At 34.6% G+C, this 14945-nt stretch overlaps 1 protein-coding gene across 4 annotated transcripts in view; it reads left to right on the forward strand.

Moving 5' to 3' along the window:
* LOC132713323 (inosine-5'-monophosphate dehydrogenase 1-like) overlaps nt 1-8342 on the forward strand; it is a 29895-nt gene extending 21553 nt beyond the window's left edge. For 3 of the 4 annotated variants that reach the window (XM_060695869.1, XM_060695870.1, XM_060695867.1), the window contains one exon: nt 7948-8342. The gene's annotated coding sequence lies outside the window, so the exon portion shown is untranslated. Of the gene's footprint in view, nt 1-5603; nt 5640-7947 lie in introns of all 4 variants that reach the window. The other variant, XM_060695868.1, reaches the window with a different exon arrangement.
* The last annotated feature ends 6603 nt before the right edge of the window (nt 8343-14945 follow it).

The raw sequence follows: 14945 nt of genomic DNA on the forward strand, positions 1-14945 counted from the left end.
TATTAATATTATTTTTAAGAGAAAAGGAGCAATGAAGTGATTTGAGTAGATAGCTTTTCAATCAAGCGCGTATCTGGAATACCGCAATGCGTCGTAGGTTTACATAGTTCTGTAGTTGTCTGAATTGACATTACGCCGCCTGTCAATCAAACAGGCAGGGATCACAGAGATAAGCCAATCAGCCATCGTTATCAGTTCCACGCTAAGATACCTGCGAAGTCCGCCATTTTCCTTAGACAAGCTACTTGTCTAGGACAATGGTGCAGAAGTAATTTAGATTGAAATTATTTTAATCTTTTGTCAATTTAAAGCTTTTTTATCAATATATTCATTAATATTATGTTACCAAATATACTGACATAATTGACAGATCACAAAAGTTAGTTTATTATACAAAATGTCAATAATTTCATACATATGGAAATAATAAGTACGAAATATTTATCCTGGCTATAACACAATGCATTGAAAAATGAAAATGTTTAAACAAACCCTTTTATTTCCATTCTAATAATAATTCATAATCACATTACGTATTATAAGGTCCAAAAATATCCAGAAGAATTTCGTTTACAACGTATAGCGTCAATAAAAACGCATTGAAGACATAAAAAATCCAAATATAATGAGTAAATACAATAAAAATTTGGGTGAAATTTTCTAACCTGAAAATTTCTATTAAAGTTCAATAAATTAACATTAAATATTCAAATAGATCTGTATAATACGAAACTCAGCCATTCTCCCATGATTGAAGCACTTTGGTTCACAAAAAATGAAAAATCTGACTTTCATAAACAACGTTTTCTATGATTTGCTTTTAATGTTCAATATCTTGGACATATTGTGTGGAAGTTTAACACACACCATTCGCTCCGTTTGTATACTGAAAGCTTTTGAAGTTAGTTACTGAATTACATTGTTACGGAACATATATATATACCATAGGAGAGAAAAAATAGAGAATCTACCGCGTATTGTATATTTTGTAGCTAAAATAGTAGGATTTAAAGAAGTCTTGAATAACGAGATAATATATAGGGAAATCATTTCTGAGAAAAATATAAAATGGTTTAAAAACATAAAATCAAAACGAAGGTTATAGATCTATGTAATTAATGGAAGAAGTATTGTATCTGTTACTGTTATAGATTCATGTTATTAAATGTGTTTAAAATTAATTAAATGTTATCAAAAGTTTCATTATTAATATATGCATTGAAGGTGTAATTTTAACAGTTAAGTTGCGAAATCTGGGTATACAAAAATTATTTTAAATGACATCAAGACAAATTTATCTCAACGCTTTAAATTATCTGTATGAGGTTACATATGCCTAACCGCCCTCTGTCAATGCCGCAACTGGATAATCCATAAAAAGCGCGAGGCATTTTTGTTACGTCATATATTTCGTACATTGTTGTTGACGTAATAAAGTTTTTTTCGTTTCAAGAGTTATAAACATTGTGATGTTGACATGTAAAATTGATGGGCCTTTCTTGAATTATGGATTTGGAACATACTGAATTATGATGTGTTTCATTTACATATTTCATTTGCTAACCCAGATAACTCCACAAATTGAACACTATGTTTTAATAATGAGACGGATGAACAGTTTAAAAAATTCTGGATTACCATAAGTGTAGGAGATTCAGGAGTTTCAAAGTAAAAAATGGGATCTACGGAACTTGATAGAATGTGGTAATGAAGGAATCTTCAGAATGCGAATTTGTCGTGACCTTTATAAAGATCTATTTCGAAATTCATAGGGATTCTATTCAGCATAAAAGTAAGTGCAATTTCTAGATTTTCTTCATGTGACTCGACAAGTTGCTTATTATTTATTTTTCAATGTTTTCCATCACGCATTGCAACTAAACTGTTACATCTTGTAGATCATGCTTTGTAAAATAATCATGAAACGACCCCGACAACCTCATGTATATTTTAGAACCATGACACGTGCTTTCTCCCGTTCATCTTCAAATGAAGAGTACTTCGGCAATGGCTACGGAAAATAAACAACAGAGATTTACCATAGAGAAATCAAAATTTGCTTTTACAAGAAAAGTAGACACTTTAGAGAAAAATCCTGAAAAATCTCGAGGGTGACTTTTTTTTAGTTTACAAAAATAGTTTAATTTTTATTCAACCTCGTTTTGTTAATTCACACCAGGCAAAAGTTCATTTCCATTTTTAATGGGACAGACTATAGTCTACATCACCAAGTGAGATCGCATGCAGGTACAGACTGGTCTGTCTCTTTACTGGTGACATAGCCTAGTCTACATCACCTGGTGAAATTGCATGGAGGTACAGACTGGTCTGTCTCTATACTGGTGACATAGCCTAGTCTACATCACCTGGTGAGATTGCATGCAGGTAAAGACTGGTCTGTCTCTATACTGGTGACATAGCCTAGTCTACATCACCAAGTGAGATTGCATGGAGGTACAGACTGGTCTGTCTCTATACTGGTGACATAGCCTAGTCTACATCACCTGGTGAGATTGCATGGAGGTACAGACTGGTCTGTCTCTATACTGGTGACATAGCCTAGTCTACATCACCTGGTGAGATTGCATGGAGGTACAGACTGGTCTGTCTCTATACTGGTGACATAGCCTAGTCTACATCACCTGGTGAGATTGCATGGAGGTACAGACTGGTCTGTCTCTATACTGGTGACATAGCCTAGTCTACATCACCTGGTGAGATTGCATGGAGGTACAGACTGGTCTGTCTCTATACTGGTGACATAGCCTAGTCTACATCACCAAGTGAGATTGCATGGAGGTACAGACTGGTCTGTCTCTATACTGGTGACATAGCCTAGTCTACATCACCTGGTGAGATTGCATGGAGGTACAGACTGGTCTGTCTCTATACTGGTGACATAGCCTAGTCTACATCACCAAGTGAGATCGCATGCAGGTACAGACTTGTCTGTCTCTATACTGGTGACATAGCCTAGTCTACATCACCTGGTGAGATTGCATGGAGGTACGGACTTGTCTGTCTCTTTACTGGTGACATAGCCTAGTCTACATCACCTGGTGAGATTGCATGCAGGTAAAGACTGGTCTGTCTCTATACTGGTGACATAGCCTAGTCTACATCACCTGGTGAGATTGCATGGAGGTACAGACTGGTCTGTCTCTATACTGGTGACATAGCCTAGTCTACATCACCTGGTGAGATTGCATGGAGGTACAGACTGGTCTGTCTCTTTACTGGTGACATAGCCTAGTCTACATCACCTGGTGAGATTGCTTGGAGGTACAGACTGGTCTGTCTCTATACTGGTGACATAGCCTAGTCTACATCACCTGGTGAGATTGCATGGAGGTACAGACTGGTCTGTCTCTTTACTGGTGACATAGCCTAGTCTACATCACCTGGTGAGATTGCTTGGAGGTACAGACTGGTCTGTCTCTATACTGGTGACATAGCCTAGTCTACATCACCTGGTGAGATTGCATGCAGGTACGGACTGGTCTGTCTCTATACTGGTGACATAGCCTAGTCTACATCACCTGGTGAGATTGCATGGAGGTACAGACTGGTCTGTCCCTATACTGGTGACATAGCCTAGTCTACATCACCTGGTGAGATTGCATGGAGGTACGGACTGGTCTGTCTCTTTACTGGTGACATAGCCTAGTCTACATCACCTGGTGAGATTGCATGGAGGTACAGACTGGTCTGTCTCACTATACTGGTGACATAGCCTAGTCTACATCACCTGGTGAGATTGCATGGAGGTACAGACTGGTCTGTCTCTATACTGGTGACATAGCCTAGTCTACATCACCTGGTGAGATTGCATGGAGGTACAGACTGGTCTGTCTCTATACTGGTGACATAGCCTAGTCTACATCACCTGGTGAGATTGCATGGAGGTACAGACTGGTCTGTCTCACTATACTGGTGACATAGCCTAGTCTACATCACCTGGTGAGATTGCATGGAGGTACAGACTGGTCTGTCTCTATACTGGTGACATAGCCTAGTCTACATCACCTGGTGAGATTGCATGGAGGTACAGACTGGTCTGTCTCTATACTGGTGACATAGCCTAGTCTACATCACCTGGTGTGATTGCATGGAGGTACAGACTGGTCTGTCTCTTTACTGGTGACATAGCCTAGTCTACATCACCTGGTGAGATTGCATGGAGGTACAGACTGGTCTGTCTCTATACTGGTGACATAGCCTAGTCTACATCACCTGGTGAGATTGCATGGAGGTACAGACTGGTCTGTCTCTATACTGGTGACATAGCCTAGTCTACATCACCTGGTGAGATTGCATGGAGGTACAGACTGGTCTGTCTCACTATACTGGTGACATAGCCTAGTCTACATCACCTGGTGAGATTGCATGGAGGTACAGACTGGTCTGTCTCTATACTGGTGACATAGCCTAGTCTACATCACCTGGTGAGATTGCATGGAGGTACAGACTGGTCTGTCTCTATACTGGTGACATAGCCTAGTCTACATCACCTGGTGTGATTGCATGGAGGTACAGACTGGTCTGTCTCTTTACTGGTGACATAGCCTAGTCTACATCACCTGGTGTGATTGCATGGAGGTACAGACTGGTCTGTCTCTATACTGGTGACATAGCCTAGTCTACATCACCTGGTGTGATTGCATGGAGGTACAGACTGGTCTGTCTCATTATACTGGTGACATAGCCTAGTCTACATCACCTGGTGAGATTGCATGGAGGTACAGACTGGTCTGTCTCTCTATACTGGTGACATAGCCTAGTCTACATCACCTGGTGTGATTGCCATTATACTGGTGACATGGCCTAGTCTACATCACTAGCATTCAGAGCGTGCAGGTGGCAACTGAATCTACCACTGGAACCTGTGCAGACCAAGATTTCTTGCATATCAAACAGGATTTATCCGATTATCTACCGTTTACACTGTTGCTAGAAAACTTTATATTACACCCCCCATGTAAAACAAGTCGTGTGCTTTAAATGAGGTCATTGTGGCGCATCTTTTATGAATGAATTGCGATCTTAGGATGACGTCACTTAACCGTTATGAATGAAGTTGTAAGTTCATACGCTACTGTAAGAAAAAAATGTGTGATGAGAATATCAGTTTTCATAATTTCTGTTCTGAAAATGTATATGTAACATGCAAGAAAAAGAATCAAACACCGGCTATCAGTGCAGATAGGAATATCTAGCTCTCGGGTAACTGTTTAGCTGTAACTGGGAAGAGCCTTGTTACCGCCGTAAACAGTTACCCTAAAGCTAGACATTCCGGTCTGTACCGGAATCCGGTATAAGATACAGTCGTCACATCTGTGCTGTTTGATCAGTTCAATGTGTGCTCTGTTTCTTATTCAGTCAGTATATATTTGGAAAATATCAATTTTCCTTAAAAAAGATAAAATGGTTTTGAAAGCTGGACTAGTTCATTAAACATATTTAGCATGGTAAGGGAATAACACTAATACAATTAACAATATCACAGGAAAATTAATGTATGCTCATTCAAATTTTGTTGAATTAATGTTTCACAGATTAAATACTTTTGTTTTTATTACTAATACTGAATCATTTTCTGATAGCTATCAGAGTACGAATGCAGCTTAGGACTGGATATGGTAGGCTTTTATGTTATATAATAATTTGTTTATACAAAGCATGCCTTTAACCCTCCTTGTAAAGTAAAACATAGATTACAGTCTTTGAAAATAGTAATTGGTGATTACTTGTAAATTGAACATATATGTTAGTTAATATTGTAAATGGGGACTATTATGAAAAAGATATAAGATGTATTTTGATTGTTGAACGGAAATACTTTGCTCTGTAATTTAAGTTATGTCAATACTAAGTTTTCCAGACTGTTCAAAGACTGTTATAAAATTTAAATGCATGTTATTGTTCTATTGTATTTAGTATTTGATCATATAGGCAGGTGAGATATGCTTTAAGATCTATTTTTGACCCAATCTTTATCTTGCTTTACTTGTATTTCATGTATTTGAGCCATACATCATGACTTTGAAAGATTTCTGTATCATAATGATAAATTTAAACGTAAATGGCTAAAATGTAATGTAATGTCTCTGCTCTGAATTTTCAGTAGTCCGTAGAAAAATACAAAACATAAGAGCTACCAACAGTGTAGAACCTGGTCAGTCTGCACTGGTCACCTAGCAGGATTGGGCCTTGAACTGCTGGCCTGGCTCTATGCTAGTAGCAAAGGTTTATCACCCTTGTTTCCAGCAGAGTAAAGGTTAAATATAAATCATTTGATAACTTTGTACACATGTACAAATGATTATACTCTTGGGAAAATCTGGTGTGGACTACAGGCATTTTTCTATCACAATTATAAAGCTTTTGGTGTTGCTACTTAAAAACACACATCCATCAGGGTCAAAATTACTATTCCTTAAACAACACCTCCAAATGATGAATCCCATTAATTTATTAATTATTATCAATAATTTTTAAATCACCTGTCACAACGTGACATGGTGAGCTTTTGTGATCGCTTTTCGTCCGGTGACCGTTCGTAAACTTTTACTTTAAACGGCATCTCCTCATAAAAAGTCAATTTCATCCAAACTTCACAGGAATGTACCTTTGGTAGTCAACTTTTCAAATAGTTCAAAGAATTTCATTCCAAGCAGAACTCTGGTTGCCATGGCAACTGAAAGAAAAAACTTAAAATATCTTCTTTAAGAAACAGGAAGAGCTAGAGCTTAAATATTTGGCATGAAACATCATCTAGTCAGTGTCTACCAAGTTTTTTCAAATAAATGCCCTGGGGTCAAAATTGGCCCTGCCCGGGCGATCATTGATTTTCCTTATTTGTATATAGTAAAAACTTAAAAAATCTTCTTTTAAAAAACCCAAGTAGCTAGAGCTTAGCTATTAAGCATGAAACATCTTCTAGTGGGTGTCTACCAAGTTTGTTCAAATAAAAGCCCTGAGGACAAAATTGGCACCGCCCAGAGAGGGGAGGGGGGTCATTATTTTTCCCTATATGTGTATAGTAAAAACTTAAAAAATCTTCTTAAAGCTAAAGCTTAGATATTTATCATGAAACATTTTCAAATGGGTGTCTACCATGTTTGTTCAAATAAAAGCCCCTGGGTTAAAATTGGCCCCACCTCGGGGGCCTATATACAGGTGTCAAGCGATTTCAATTTCAGGGCCCTCTTGTTTATGCATGCCATACTCTTTTATCAAACTTCAAAAATAGAAAGAAAAAAAAAAGTACAGCATTGTGTTCATTTTAATCTTCATGTTGAAAGTTGATAAAGTCTTGTTCCTTGTTCCCTTCTCTTGTATATTTTACTGGTATCTTTCTTGCTGTATACACTAGACATATATTCCTGTAGAGAATTGAGTTTCATTCCTGTATAAAATTGAGACATAAATCTGTGTAATATTGAATCTATTTACGAAAATATGCATACTATACTTAAGGAAATTAAAGGTATGGTATACCAAAAACTTTGACATTGTATGTGATGAATTTTTTAATGAATTTATTCAACTTGGAAATCATCTGATATCAATGTTGAGAATATCAAAATGAAAATTTTAAGTTAGTCCATTGACTGTTTAGAGCATTTGCTTACCGTTTATGGTGTAACAGTTAAAAACACTTGTTTGTTTTGATTGCTTTTATTGGACATGAGTAGTTTATACCCATTGCCTGCATGGCATGTGCATGATATGATAAATCATTGACTGAAATAATAAACAGAAGGGCACTTTTACTTTGGGCAGAAAACCTAAAATTACCTTATATGGGAGCAATCATTTTAAAGTTATTGTAAATGCAAATGTATCAGTTGTTTTGGCATGGATATGCCTTTATGGCAGCAAATACTTTTACAGAATAAGTGAATGTACATTTAATTAAAGAATATTGTTCATGTTTATTTACAGGTATGAAAAACGTCTGTATTGATGGAATGGTTTGCAAAGCGGTGATTTATAAATCCATGAAATCGAGTGCAATCTACAATCATTTATTTGTTATAGAGGACCATGGCTACAAAAGATGATAGGATTTACCTTGGAAACAGTTTCTTTCTAATGACTTTGCAAGTGTATATCTGAATTTTGATTAGAAAGAAGTGAAATATTGGTCGTGTTAAAATATCATTATAAATTAAAAGCTGAAATCATTGAAAAACTTAAACAACAAAGTTTTTTCTTTGGAAAACTTGATGAAACATGGTTCAGAAAGATTATATAAAAATATCATTGAGATTATAGGGAGACACTGGTACATTATTATACTCCTAACTTTTTTATATATATATTCATGTCATTTTCCATGTATAAATTGTGTAGAAAATGTTCAAAGCAACACATGCCATTTTTGTATGGGGGACCGTTCTTGTGCTATTTTATAATACTAATTTTACAAAAGTGCTGCTCAAAAGTTCTGAAAATTTTAACTAATAAAAGAAGCACTGAATCACTAAAAATGTTTAAAATGTGACTTCCTGATTTAATGCAGAAAAAAAAACCTTGCACACATTTTGGGAAATAAGTTTATGTACAGCTTTGATTTGAGTTGTGAATTTAACAAAAAGAACATATTTATTATTTGATAAAATGTACGTACATTTTGTGAAGTTATACCTCAAATTTATAACATTTCATATTTTCCTAGCTTTCAACAATGCCATGGATTTATTTTATACCGAAGCTTCACTTGATTCTATATATATAAAAAGAGATTTTTGAATTTTATAGATGAGTCAATGTTTTGTCTATCAACAAGATCTATTAACAGATAAATTAAGACAATTTAACATTATTAAAATTATATTCTGTAACATGCCTGCATAGATCTTTATAGAATATATAGTACATCATCTTACACACTTAGTTCCTTCCAATATCACACAATCCTAACATGCTAATTTGTATATGTAATTCCCTACAAACATGACAAATTGACCAAAATGTTGTGTATTTTTCTAAGATCAGATGGTGTTTTAAGAAATTTGACCATTCATTGAAATATTAATAGTTGAAGCTAGGCTAAAAGAACATTTTGCTTCAATTTTTGCAATAATGAACAAAGTTATTTTTATGACCCCGCCATATAATGGCTGAGGCATATAGTGTTACCCTGTTCTGTCATTCCATCATCATCAGTTTTGGTATATTATCTTAGTAAGGGTTGGACGCATTCAGCTCAAATTATATGGATATATCATGAGAAAATACAGGTCAAGTTTGAATTTGGTCATGGTCAGATGATTTTTGAGTTTTTCCCCTTGATGAAATTTTCAGTTTCATTTCATTATCTCCCAAACAGTATTACACAATCATTCAACTCAAATTTGACATATGGATAAGTCAAAGGAATGCGCAAGTCAAGTTCAAATTTTGGTCATGGTTCGATGATTTTTGGCAGAGTTATGCCCCTTTCACTTTGGAAATAATATGAAATTTTCAGTTTCCGTTCATTATCTCCCCAACGGTATTTGACATTCATCTCAAATTTGACATTTGGATACGTCAAAGAGATGTGCACGTCAAGATCGAATTTGGCCATTGTTTGATGACTTTTGGCAGAGTTATGCCTCTTTCACTTTAAAAATAATATGAAATTTTCAGTTTCCGTTCATTATCTCCCCAATGGTGTTACACATTCAACTCAAATTTGACATATGGATACGTCAAGGGAATGGGCAGGTCAAGATTGAATTTGGTCATGGTTGGATGATTTTTTGCAGAGTTATGCCCCTTTCACATTGAAAAAAAAGGAAATTTTCAGTTCCCATTCATTATCTCCCCAACAGTTGTACTCAATTTAAAGATATGGATATGTCATAAGAATACACAGGTCAAGTTTGAATTTGGTCATTGTTTGATGATAGCTGACAGAGGTATCCCTCTTGAACTTTGAAAAAAATCAGAAATTTTTAGTTTCCCTTCATTATCTCCCCATTGGTTGTACACATTCAACTCAAATTTTACATATACATACATCTTGGGAATAAGCAGTTCAATTTCAAATTTGGTCGTGGTTCAATGATTTTTGACAAAGTTATCTCTTGAATGTTGGAAAAAGTTTGAATTTTTAGTTTCAGCACTCGTACTTTTTGTAGAAATTTATGTAGTCATTATTTTGGCTACAAATATGCAATATGCAATTTACAAAAGGTTAAAGTACCTTGAACTTTGTATAAAATATTTTGTGTATTAAAATGGTTATGTTAACATTGAATAGTTTTAAGGGCTTTGAACTTAAAATGAAAAAAATAATTTGTGCAAACTAATTTGGAACTAAATATTGTAACATTTGAAATAATGCAAAATTTTTGAGTTATTGCCCTTTGTTATTTTTCAAACTAAATTTTTGTCCAGAGCATAACTAAATAAAAAAAAGCCTTGAGATATCAATTTGAAACTTCATAGGTGGATTTATTTTATTGAGGAGGAATGCTGTGTGCAAGAACGATAACTCTTCCCTTTATAATTTTTGAGTTATTGCCCTTTGTTATTTTTCATACTTAATTTTTCACCTGAGTGGAGCATAACTCAAAAAGTCTTTGAGATGTCTACATGAAACTTCATAGGTGAATAGATCTTATTTAGGAGGAATGCTGTGCGCAAGAATGATTACTCTACCCTTTATATTTTTTGAGTCATTGCCCTTTGTTATTTTTCATAATTTTTGTCACATGTCGGAGCTTATCTTAAAAAGTGTTAGAGGTATTAATTTGAAACTTCATAGGTGGATAGATCTCATTGAGGAGGAGTGAAGCACACAAGAATGATAGCGTACCCTGCATTATTTTTCAGTTATTGCCCTTTGTTATTTTCAGCCATCAGTATTCACATAGGTTTCAAATCTGTAACTAATATCACTTCAGCCATCAGTTTTCATTACCACAAGACCTCTTAAAATTGAATTATTCTGCTCTACATATAGTTTCTTCCAATGAGCAAACACATTCGGCGGGGGATGGCCATGTTAACAGTAACCTAAACTAGTTACTGCTAATGAAACAATAACAGAGAGATTGTTGTAAACATTTGAAGTAGTTTATAATATTGTAAATGGTAGATTTAGCATCCAATGACTACTTTGAAAACATACTATGAAATACAATGCTACAAATTAGTGGGTTATATATTTATTCCTGTCAACTTACATTATTGATATCTCTTATGGTACATTTAGCTTCAAAAACTACTTTTGTGTGTGTTTGAAGACCACATGTGGTGTCTCTTTATTGTGTAATATTTATACTGGTGCTACTTCTATACATAAATTTATGCCGACATAATATGTAAGTTCAAACAGGTGAAATAAAAAATATTTTACATAAGATTTATCATTGCATAATAGTACACAGATTCATAAGGTCACATATTTAAACATTGATGCATTTTTCTGTAATATGTTACATGGTGTTTTATGTAAGAATAAAAGTGTTATTGGTTTGTCAGTTTAAATATAATTTGTTAATATAATTTACATCAGACTTGCAAGACATCTTTGTCATGTTGTTTTCATTTATTTAAAATATAGAAATGTGATTTCTTCCCTCAATCATATGAAATATATAAATGTGAGTGTGCCATCACGTGAAACTCTACATCATTGTTGTTTTTGATAATTCAGATATCATGTTTATAAATAAATTTTCTATACTAAACAGATCACTTGAAATGAAGAAAGTTAAAGATTATGAAGAAAGATGTTAAGATAATAAAATTAATATTAAATCATGACAAATATTAATTAATTTACTAAGTATACACCATGTAAAAAGGTAATATATGTATTAAACTTGCCCTTGTCTCAATAATTCAGTTACATAAGAGTCTATTGTAAATATATAGGATGTTGATATAATAGTGCTATAATTATAAATCATCAGTGTGGTGTGGTTATATCATTGTTAAGTGTGGGCCCAATTACACACTGGTGACTTATGTAGTTCATTAATGCCACAAGGGTATAAAGGGTTGTATTGTCACATCAAAGTCATCATTTGAGCCTTGTCACGACAAAACCAACGTTATGCGTTTGCGACCAGCATGGATCCAGACCAGCCTGCGCATCCGCGCAGTCTGGATCCATGCTGGTCGCAAACGCATAACGTTGGTTTTGTCGTGACACGGCTCATTTATTATTAATTTGTTGACCCATACCACACTGAATTATCTTAGACTTGTTCATCTTTCAATTGTTAAAATATAAATTTAAGTAAATGTTGACTGACTAGCAAACAGTGGGAACCATGATATTGGTCTGCACTGGTCACATGGGAGTATTCTGCTGCGGCTAGCAGGAACAATTAATAACAATCGAGAATTTACAATATACTACAAAATTGTGACCAGTGTATATTTATTTAATAGGAAAAAAGGGTATTTCATTGGCATATAATGCTGACTGAATTTATGTTAAAATATATGTCACTTGTTTTTGAATAAATAATTATGTTTGAAGTTAAGACTTCTTATAATTGTTCTTTCATGTGTCAGATTGAAATTTTATTGTGAGTTGTTATATAGATTTGTACAAGATTATAAGGTAGTAAAATGAAACAACATAAACTAATAACAAAACCAAATAAAGATTATGAAATGAAGTGTAACAATATAAAATTTAAATGATTTTTTTTTCTTTTAGAGGAGAGTTGGTAATTTCATTATTTTCATTGTTAATGCAGTTTTCTTCTATTATCACATTGGATTAGTTATTTTATATAAAGGAAATATGAAGTGTATTGAATAATTGAGTCATATTATGGTGTATTAGAATGAATATTGTTAGATTATGTAGACTTTTTTTTGGACCATTCCATGAGTACAGACCAAATTATCAACATGATAATATCTTCACATACTATGATTTATTGTATACATGTGATTTTTGTAAATATTATATATTTACCATATATGACTAAATGTTTATAAAAAGTTTGTGAATGATATATTGTTTGACGTAATGTATATAAATTATATGTCCGAATAAATGCTCAACTGTAAAGCTTCAGTATGGCACAGATAGGATTGTTTAATTGTGTAATATTATACTATACACTTTAAAGACATAATTTCTGTCAGTAAGAAAAATAAGCCTTTTGTAATAATTATATCAATTACCAACTTATTTAGTTTTATGTAAAGTTGTTTAGAAGCAAATGGTAACAAGATTTTTATTCCAGCACATTGTTGATAAAGATTGAATATATTTAAGCCAGTGCTACAGGTCATGAGAGATTTTTCATACAAGTCTATTTTGTTCTGTTCTGTACTCTGATAGTAATTGTGCTTGTGGCAGAAATTTCTCAACATTTTGAGTTGACAAATTTCTGACTTATACCATGCTTTTTAGCTCACCTGACCACGAAGTGGTCAAGGTGAGGTATAGTGATGGGGCTATGTCCGGCGTCCGTCGTCGTGCGTCGTGCGTCGTCAACAATTGGGTTGTTAACAGTCTAGCAGTCACAGTTTTGATTGGATCATCATCAAACTTTGTCAGAATGTTAATCTCAATGAAATACAGGTCGAGTTCGAAGATGGGTTAGCTCGGGTCAAAAACTAGGTCACAGGAGCTAAAAATAGAAAAACCTTGTTAACACTCTAGAGGCTGCAGTTTTCATCCAAATATTCTGGAAATTTGTCAGGAAGGTTGTTTTAATGATATCTAGGTCAAGTTCGAAGATGGGTCATCTCCGGTCAAAAACTAGGTCACAGGAGCTAAAAATAGAAAAAGCTTGTTAACACTCTAATAATTGGGTTGTTAACAGTCTAGCAGTCACAGTTTTGATTGGATCATCATCAAACTTTGTCAGAATGTTTGTCTTAATAAAATACAGATCGAGTTCGAAGATGGGTTATCTTGGGTCAAAAACTAGGTCACAGGAGCTAGAAATAGAAAAAGCTTGTTAACACTCTAGTGGCTGCAGTTTTGATCCAAATATCCTGGAAATTGATCAGGAAGGTTGTTTTGATGATTTCTAGGTCAAGTTCGAATATGGGTCATCTCCGGTCAAAAACTAGGTCACAGGAGCTAAAAATAGAAAAATCTTGTTAACACTCTAGTGGCTGCAGTTTTGATCCAAATATTTTGGAAATTTGTCAGGAAGGTTGTTTTGATGATTTCTAGGTCAAGTTCGAATATGGGTCATCTCCGGTCAAAAACTAGGTCACAGGAGCTAAAAATAGAAAAAGCTTGTTAACACTCTATAGGCTGCAGTTTTCATCCAAATATTCTGGAAATTTGTCAGGAAAGTTGTTTTGATGGTTTCTAAGTCAAGTTTGAAGATAGATTATGTCAGGTCAAAAACTAGGTCACAGGAGCTAAAAATAGAAAAACCTTGTTAACACTCTAGAGGCTGCAGTTTTCATCCAAATATTCTGGAAATTTGTCAGGAAGGTTGTTTTAATGATATCTAGGTCAAGTTCGAAGATGGGTCATCTCCAGTCAAAAACTAGGTCACAGGAGCTAAAAATAGAAAAAGCTTGTTAACACTCTAATAATTGGGTTGTTAACAGTCTAGCAGTCACAGTTTTGATTGGATCATCATCAAACTTTGTCAGAATGTTTGTCTTAATGAAATACAGATCGAGTTCGAAGATGGGTTATCTTGGGTCAAAAACTAGGTCACAGGAGCTAAAAATAGAAAAAGCTTGTTAACACTCTAGAGGCTGCAGTTTTCATCCAAATATTCTGGAAATTTGTCAGGAAGGTTGTTTTGATGATATCTAGGTCAAGTTCGAAGATGGGTCATCTCCGGTCAAAAACTAGGTCACAGGAGCTAAAAATAGAAAAAGCTTGTTAACACTCTAGTGGCTGCAGTTTTGATCCAAATATTTTGGAAATTTGTCAGGAAGGTTGTTTTGATGATATCTAGGTCAAGTTCGAAGATGGGTCATCTCCGGTCAAAAACTAGGTC

The sequence above is a fragment of the Ruditapes philippinarum genome, unplaced genomic scaffold, assembly GCF_026571515.1.
Source record: "Ruditapes philippinarum isolate M1 unplaced genomic scaffold, ASM2657151v2 ctg1580_1_1_1_1, whole genome shotgun sequence".
Classification (NCBI taxonomy): domain Eukaryota; kingdom Metazoa; phylum Mollusca; class Bivalvia; order Venerida; family Veneridae; genus Ruditapes; species Ruditapes philippinarum.